Consider the following 9,557-nt stretch of genomic DNA (forward strand, 5'->3'; position numbering starts at 1 on the left):
CAAAAGAAGCTGTACATAAAATAGAGACAACTGTAACTTACAAGAAGGGTGATCTGAGTCGTGGACATAGGATGTGTGATGTTAAAGCATTAATGGCACAAAAGGCAGCCTCTGATATTATAAGCCCCCTCCTTGATGTTACAAGCCACTCCCTATGTTACAAGTCAACCTTTGGTTCTCCCAAGTATATCCTCTTATCCCCCTGAGCCTCTTTGAAATGTATAGTGACCAAGATACCAAATGGGAAATGAAACGGTGGGTTTTATGGCAGGATAGACTCACAGCTAATTAGCTCACCCTATGGAACTGTATACTGATTACATTTTTGAGAATGGGTTGGTAGGATCAAAGAAAAAATGTCCCCCATGCAAACCAGGGATGCCAGCATGTTTCCTAAACCTATATGATATTTATGATTTCACCACATTGTTGACCACGAAATATGGATAAAATTATACCAAACATGCCCTGAGGAATATTGTAATTAAACACAGTTCAGATGACCAGTTTATAAATCATTTAGCATGATTTATATATGATTTAGACATTATTTTCATGACAGCTGTATTTTGCATCATGGCTAACCTGTGAGTCTGCTGGTAAATCGTGTGTGAAGTAAACAATGCCTGATGCTTTCATGTAAATTTAAATGTAATGTAGTGTGAGCAGTGTCAAGATTTCAAAACCTAGAAGCCTAGCCTACTGTTCCCTATTTTTCATTAGTTAAAGAGCGAAAGGTATGTCTTAAATCAAATATAGTGGATGCACTGTCACTTTTGGTCAGTAAAAGAAAGGAATGTGAGTTTCAGTATGCCAACTGCCAGACCCCACTGCCAAAGTCATTACTGGTGCCAGGACTGCCTGAGGCTTTATGCAACTCAGTGTAATACTCAAAATCCACATCTTAGATCAATACACTGGTGTAAACATATTGAAGAGCATGAAATTTGAGAATTTCATGTGTCCCATGTGTGTGAAATTGGGCTAATGTTAGGTCATTATGATGAAAACAAAGTTATGAAAACATTAATGTTTTGATACACATCATGTAACTTTGAAATATAAGTGAAATATGTAGAATTCAGTTTTGCTTTTGTTTGGCATATGTATATACCTTTGGTATTAGCTGGCCACAAAATTAGCTGATACGGTTGCTGCTATGGCCTTAGGACTGCAATTGCCACATACAATTTTGTACTCAAGTCTCCTTTAGTGAACAGTGGATCAGTTCAACAAAACAGACTTCATATAAAAACCATAATGAGCTTTCTATTACTTTCACACTATCTGTTGTTACCCAGTTGAGGATGGGTTCCCTTCTGAGTCTGGTTCCTCTCAAGATTTCTTCCTCATTTCATCTTAGGGAGTTTTTCCTTGCCACCGTCGCCACCAGCTTGCTCAATACGGATAAATTCACACATTTGAAATCTGTATCCTGTGTTCATATGTTTCTGTAAAGCTGCTTTGACACAATGTATATTGTTAAAAGTGCTTTACAAATAAAAATTTTATTGAATTGAATTCAAAACAAACTCTTGAACACTGTGACACAGTGAGTTTTTCAGAACAAGATTCTTCACTTCAAAAAAGATTACCACAATAGCTAAAGGTCTGGCTTCAGAGGCTAATGTCTGTTTTTTTTTTTCTTTAGTAGTGTCCCAGGACAATATTGCAGCAGGGACTAAAAACCCTAGGAAGGATACACAGTTGCAGTAGTTTAAACACAAATGAAATGATGGCTGTGCTAAAACATTTCAAGGCTCATATAAGCAAAGGCAAATGGTGACTGTGTCTGCAGGGAATGGATGCTGAGAGCCTGTGCTGAACAAAATATACAAGATTTTGTTAGAAAGAGGGGGCACCTTTTTAAAGAAAAGCCCAGTGTAACTGAGGATATTTTGATTTCCATGGGATGCTATACCTCCAACAGTGCAAGTATTAGGACTCATCTTTTTTTTTTTTATGAGTCCGTGTGAAGTATCTCCAAATAGCACATTACTATGTAGTTTCTTGAAATACATTCCCCTCTAAAAGCATTGGAACAGCAAGGCCAATTCAATTGTTTTCGCTATATTTGAGATCAAAAGTTGAATATTTGCAAGCAAGGGCTACAGTATGCAACCAAATATTAAGTATCATTTACTTTAGTTTACTTCAAAATCGATCTGTTCCTATACTTTTCCTCATCTAAATTGGGTGGTCTGATACAAAAGGCTTTATGTTGTATGTTGTTTAACACATGTAGATGTACAACCCCAATTCCAAAAAATTTGGGACAGTATGGAAAATCAAAAAAGAGTCATTTGAAATTATATATTACATTCACCCTGTACTATATTGAAAACACATTATTAACACATTATTTGAAGTTTTACTTTGTGAATTTAATTTATTTTTGAATATATACACTCATTTCAAATCTGATGACTGCAACACACTCCAAAAAACTTCGGACAGTCGACTATTTACCACTGTGTATCATCACATTTTCTTTTAATAACACTTAAGCATTTGGGAACTGAAAACACCAGTTGCTTAACTTTTGCAAGCAGAATTTTCCGCATTCATCCATTATGCATTTCTTCAGTCGCACAACTGTACGGGGCCTTTGTTACCTTATTTAGCGCTTCATAATGCGCCACACATTCTCAGTCGGAAACAGGTCAGGACTGCAGGCAGGACATGCTAGTACCCGCACTCTCTGCTTACGCAACCATGCGCTTGTAATCCGGGCAGTGATTTGGTGTTGTCCTGCTCTGGATGGCAGCATATTTTGCTCCAATATGTGTACATATATTTCTGCATTAATTGTGCCCTCACAGATATGCAAATTCCCATGCCATGTGCACTGACACACCCCCATACCATGACAGACGCTGGCTTTTGGACCTGACGCTGATAACAGCTTGGATGGTCCTTTTTACTCTTTGGCCCGGAGAACATGACGGCTCTTTTATCCAAAAACTATTTGAAATGTTGACATAATTCCGTTGTGCTACTGTCCATCTCAGATGAGCCCAGAGAAGTGGGCAGCGTGTCTGGACAGTGTTGATGTATAGCTTCTGCTTTGCAAAGTAAAGCCTTAACTTGCATCTGTGGATGCAGCGGCGAATGGTGTTGATGACAAAGGTTTACCGAAGTATTCCCAAGCCCATGTCAGGATATCCATTACAGACTCAAAACATTTTTAAGATCACACGCATTCAGAAGTGGTTTTCGGCCTTGCCCTTTACGCACCGAGATTTGACCAGATTCCTTGAATCTTTTAATTATATTGTGCACCGTAGAAGGTGAAATGCCCAAAATCATACCGCTTTGTCTTTGAATTATGTATGACACAAAACAAACACCATTCATTCATCCTAATCTTCCATATCACAACCATCTGCCCTCTCACTCCTACCAGGTTGTCCAAAGTAAATATTATAGTTTATATAATATATAGTTCTCTCTCTTTCTTGCCTTTTTTTTACTAAGTACAAAAATAAGAGTGAAAGTGATACTGTCCTGTAAAAGCCCATAGTGGCTTGGAATCTGCATAAATGACAGCTAAAACACTTACAAACATTTCATGTCTAGCTATGTAACTATTGACCAAGTTTCTATTTGTAATAAACATATAGGCTGACATAACTGTGGATATAATAATAAGCACGCTATGATAGCATAATAAGGGCGTTCAAAACAGATTAAACCTGGACCATTTCAGGTATGTGCACGCAGCTTTATCCATATGAGAGTTTCTACTATTGCATCTGTTAAATTCACTGTTACTGTTAAGATTTTCTGCACTCTTAAGACTCCATTAACTGACCCAAGGTGGCCTGATTGGTTTTCTGAGGTGGTGTGATTGGTTCTCTGAGGTAGTCTGATTGGTTCTGTATTATGGCCAAACAGGAAAGTCAACAATACGCAACCACAATAGTGAATATCCCCACTACGCTTATATGAGGAACTCGCATTTATGTGCATATTCTTACACTTTCGAGTGGATAAATGAAAACAAAATGTAGCGAGTTTGAACTGGCACACCATCCACCTTTAAAATTCACTCCCCGGACTCAGTGCCCCCCACCCCCCAACATTTCAAGCCCTGAGTATCAGTAAAAATTGTGTTACCCTCTAACACATTGAAAAGATCATTTTTGTATTATTAAACTGATGTCCTGCTAAAGGTAGTGAACTTACAAACCCCTTTTTTCTCATAGGTGGGAGATTCTAAGCAGGTCATCATATGCAACCACAATATCTTTTTTGTACTTTTGTGTAGAAGAAATCAGAAATAATATTTTTCTTATGCAGAGGGAAAAAATATGTTTACATCTCTGTAGTACAAAGGGAAAGTTGGGTCCCTTTAGAACATGTTTTAACTGGTTTGGCAAGGAAAGTCTTCTTAATACTTAACGTGGTGTGTGTGTGTGTGTGTGTGTGTGTGTGTGTGTGTGTGTGTGTGTGTGTGTGTGTGTGTGTGTGTGCGTGTGTGTGTGTGTGCGCGTGTGTGTTTTTAGTTGGAAATCTGCCTCTGCGGCTTAGCTATAAATTGGTTAGACCTGCAATAATATATCAGTTCTCAAACTGCAGCTAGTGCTGTTCTTTCTTCTTTTCACTGCATTCCTGCTAGCTTTAGCATGCATTCTGGACTTTGCATTATGCATGAGAAAGAACATTACAGCGTAGCAACTGCAATGACCAGCTTGTTGTTACATCAGTCATAAAGCTACACTTGGCTCTGAGTTTAGCAGCTCTGCTCCATAGGTCAATAACTCATGCCCGAAGGCCATGCAGTGCAAGACGGTCTACACGCATTATTCCTCTATTACCGCCACTTACAATTACCATTAGCCTAATGACTCACTCCCACTGACAAGCCATCATTCAGTCTCTCTGCATTCTCACTGTGGTTTGCCTGAGTGTATGCAGTGCATTATTGGCAGGAGAGACTTGCCTATTCACTTTGATTCTGTCTTTTATAAAGATCAATGTTTTTTGTTTTTTTTCTGGAGATGGTAGTCTCTGATGTATAGGATAATTATTTACCATATTCTGATACAAGTGCTTGTATAAAATGTAAAGTATTTTGCAATATGTCTGTAATAATGTATCCCTCTGCACTTTAATACTTTCTTTTGCTATTTCCAACTTGATCTCATGCAAAACTGAAAAAGTCAACACAGGATAAGGAATGACCTACACCAAGGAGATTCTGATCCCATTTGGTACTAATGAGAGTTAAACTAAAACTGTCTCCATCCCTGACTACTTCTCTGAAGGTTGTTTTTTTTTTGTGTGTGTGTGTGTGTGTGTGTGTGTGTGTGTGTGTGTGTGTGTGTGTGTGTGTGTGTGTGTGTGTGTGTGTGTGTGTGTGTGTGTGTGAGATCTTGGACCAGTTCCAGTGTCTTTAATTTGTTTTGACAAATCTGCTTACTGCACTGGTGAAACGCTGTTTGCTGCAAGCCAGAACCCTGCACTGAGAGACCTGGGGAATCCTCTTTTATTGATAACTCATAACATAAGAAAAGCTGGCATGTACTTTTCTGGCTCTGTTTCACTCATCCTTGCTTCACATGAGCCTCTGCCTCACCTCTCACTGCTTGACTTGAATGCAGAATTGCTAAAGTCTGCAGCCACTTGGTAGAAGTGTCAGGTCTTCCTAAAGCACTGGATATGAGCCCTTGTAATCCTTTCTTAAAGAAAAAAGGGTGCTTACCCCACTTGAGTTCAGCAAGGCCTTTACCAAGTAAGGCTCTGCAATTGAAAATAATCTCAAGGGGTCCCATATGTGAGAAGAAAATTAAAGATGCTGGTTCAAGTGGCACAAAGGGAAAATGTGGCGATTTCTTTGTGTTCCTTCTGTCAGCACAAAGCACCAGTTTTATTTTCAATGGCATGAATAAATTATTGTGCAACCAAATATTGAGTGTTATTTACTTTAATTTACTTTAAGACTATCTGTTCATATACTTTTGCTCACCTAAAAATTGGGTGCTCTGCCACCAAAGTTGCTGTGTTTTAAGTTGTTTAAAACATCAGGAAATAAAAGCTGAAATTCTGATCTATCGTCTCATGCTCATCTTTTGATCTCAAACCCAAATGTCTTCAGTGTATAGCGAAAACAATATAATTGGCCTTACTGTTCCAATACTTTCAGAGGGGACTGTATATTTAGTTCTAATATTGAATATATTCAATAATATTCAATATTCCAAATAATATTCACACCTAACATCAGAATTTTAGAGAAAAAAAATCAAATCTCAGTGACTTTAAAGGTTGCACTATATTGGATGATTTGACTATTACTGCTGATCTCCTGAGATTTTCACACACAACAAAGTTTACTCAAAATGTTGTGAAATACAATAACTGCATACAAATAAATACAAATACAAATAATTGGCATGTATCTGAGCAATTAAGAAGATGTTAAGGACATTAATGTATTGTTGTTATCACTTTGTGACATTGTCCTTGTATAAAAATAAGAAACAGCAGCAGCAATTGCTATTTAAAATCTTACCAATTAACAACGACAAAATAAAGGTCACTTTAAGGTTGCATTAAAACCTTGATGGTGGCATTAGCAAGCATAATTAAAACACATTTGTGCTTTTTGTGCAGTTTCCTGTAACAGGCTTGCTGTTGGCCTTTGTAAAATTCAAATTATTTAATCAATGCACAGGTCTTTAGGAGAGCTCATGAAAACGCTCAAATAATGCATGAGGTAAGACACTGTGCAATTACAGACAAAGCAAACTTGGGCAACAGACCTAATGATAATGACACTGGAAGATCATTAAACAATCATAATGAGGAGAGCTAAAGGGCTTCTCTTAAATGGAACACTTTCAATTATATTCTAGGCTCCATGTAACTTTTGCTTAGATAATTATATTAGGGTTATTAGTTTTTCTTTCTCCAGAAGTGGGTTGGGTCATTTTAATTCCTTTTGTATTGTGAAGGTAATGATTTTGGAAAAATACCTTAATCCAGGCCGTAGATTAGTCTTGTCTTCGCTTCTTCATGCTTTATGTACCAGGTTTCTTCTCAGGGATAAATGGGCTGACAGTGAAGTTATAGACTTTCAAAGCAATCAGTGACCATGATATAAACGACATTCCAAGTTGGTTGGAGTTGGTTTAACAATGTAGAATATGTATCTATGTTTACAATATGATATTGATTTCTATTATTGATCAAATTTAAAATGTAAAAATATGTCCTTATTATATGGATCTTTCTTGGTTAAGAATGAATGGGAGATAGAACTTTACAAGGTCAGACAAAGTGGTTGCGATTTTACCCTAGGTTGTGTGTTCAAATCCCTGGAGAGCATACATATATAAGGATTTTGACCAGCCATTTACACTTCCAGGACACGTTGGTGGGTTTATACTCATCACCCTCATAACTACATACCAATTTCTATTAGTCACACTGTAGTTACTGGATAATATGCTATATAAGATAAATACTTGGGAATTCAAAGGGTTGACTCTTTACTGCTAAACCAAAGGACTGAACTATATTCTCTCTGAAGTTATTCTGAAGAGCTAATTTGTACATTAATTTAAAAATTCTGCCCTCAATTTTGTTTTTATCAGGTGAAGTTTTCAAAATGACCAACTGCCAGAAAAGGTAAGAAGAGACTGAACACAGTTCCTCTTTTGAAATCACCCCAGTTGCAGTCCATACACGGAGGACAGGCAAGAGCACTTGTCAAGTGGGGAAAAGAGAGAGAGTGAGAAAGGAACATGAAAGTGTGAGAGATGTTCTCTTTGAAGTCACACCTGAGACCTAAGAGCATCAGGGTGGAGCTCATCTTTCATAACATGTCAATTTTTTTTATTTCTTGCACAACGTGTGATGGTGGAGGGGGATGCTTTCCAGATCAGACACAGCCAAACATCGTTTCTGGGATCAAAAGTCTATGAAATTTTACCGGCTGTTTATGCAGTTTTCTTCACACTTTAGTGTTTTTCAAAATGAATAAATATTGAGGAATATTAATATTGCACCAGCCCACGCCAGCCAATCAACCTTAGACATAAAAACTAGCACAGAGTGGAAAGTGAGAGCTGGTGGAAGATTAAAGCAAAATTAAAGTGTTTTAGAGCTGAGTGAAGCTTTTGAGACATAGCTATAGGTGATGGCCTCAAGTTCTGTCAAAAGTACATGTGGATTCTGTAGGACTTCTCTGACTGAGGGGTTACATGTCTGTGGTCTTTAAGCACATTGGAGGATTCATTACTATGAAAACCTTATGAGAGCCTTTCTGAAAGCCTTGAACATGTGTTGTTGAACTCAAACACTTAATGCACTATAAATCCTTACTGTAGAGGATAGGTGTTTTAAGAAATGGAGGAATAGTTTCTCCAATAACACCTTGTTTTGGCCTTTAAAAATGGAGTAAACTATTGATCAGGGGTCTCTGTGAATCATAATGAAAACCCATTGCAACTCCAAACTTTTGTCCACATCTTGTCTATGTTCTGTGAAAGCAACTAACATCACATTGTTGAATTGTACAATTACCAATGGATATGCAATCTCAATGGGAGTATCTGCACGATGTATGTATTGTCATAGCACTAAAAGAGCTGCCAGAAGCTTACAAGTCCTTTTGTCCTTATTTTGTTATTTGATGTTTGAAACCCAGCCAATACGCTATTTTGGTTCGGTTTGCTTATGATCTATAGCACTTTTCCTCTCAGACCCTCATAGGCTGTTTCTAATTGTGCGTACTTCCAACTAGTCACAGAGTGGTTCACACTACACCATTTATCTTTCTTCCTGTTTTTTTTTTTTTTTTTTTTTTTTTTTACAAAGTGCTGACCGTCACATGATAGAACGCCCTCACATTCATTTTTGTTAGAAAGTAGAATTTGTGGATCAGGTGTGCTTTGGCTGTGATCTCTCACAGTACTTTAAAAAATAATTGGGAAGTAGAACTACAATGGGGACTTGCACTGACATCAGCTTTCATAACTGGCAGAACCCAACACGATTACTTAATCAATTTGCACACACACACACACACACACACACACACACACACACACACACACACACACACACACACACAAACCATACAACTGACTGAGAAACACATAGATGGTGGAGCAATAAAATTTTACCAAAATGCATGATCTTGCAAAACATTTCATAATAGAATAATCTTAGGCCTTAAGCCAACATGAAACAAGAAATATTTAAAACAACGCATCCATAACACTCACAATTAAATCAGTTTGAAGTTCTGCAATTGCATATGCAAAGTGAGTTCAAAAACCATGCCCCATGTGTGGTGCAGAAGTTCAACTTTATACAACTGTGTTCATTTAAATTTTATGCAAATGTATTCATTTCAAATTGGTCACTAAACATCTTCTGGTCAGCGTGTGTTGATTTGCACTTGCACAAGAGTTCAAGTAAACATAACTTTTTCTAGTTTTGTGACACAGGAACAGCAGACACATATGGCCAATGTGTGATCTAGATCTAATATATATATATTCTTGGCGCTCACTGTAAATTTTCCATTGCCTGGCCTTTTCTAG

The sequence above is a fragment of the Ictalurus punctatus genome, chromosome 2 (assembly GCF_001660625.3).
Source record: "Ictalurus punctatus breed USDA103 chromosome 2, Coco_2.0, whole genome shotgun sequence".
NCBI lineage: Eukaryota > Metazoa > Chordata > Actinopteri > Siluriformes > Ictaluridae > Ictalurus > Ictalurus punctatus.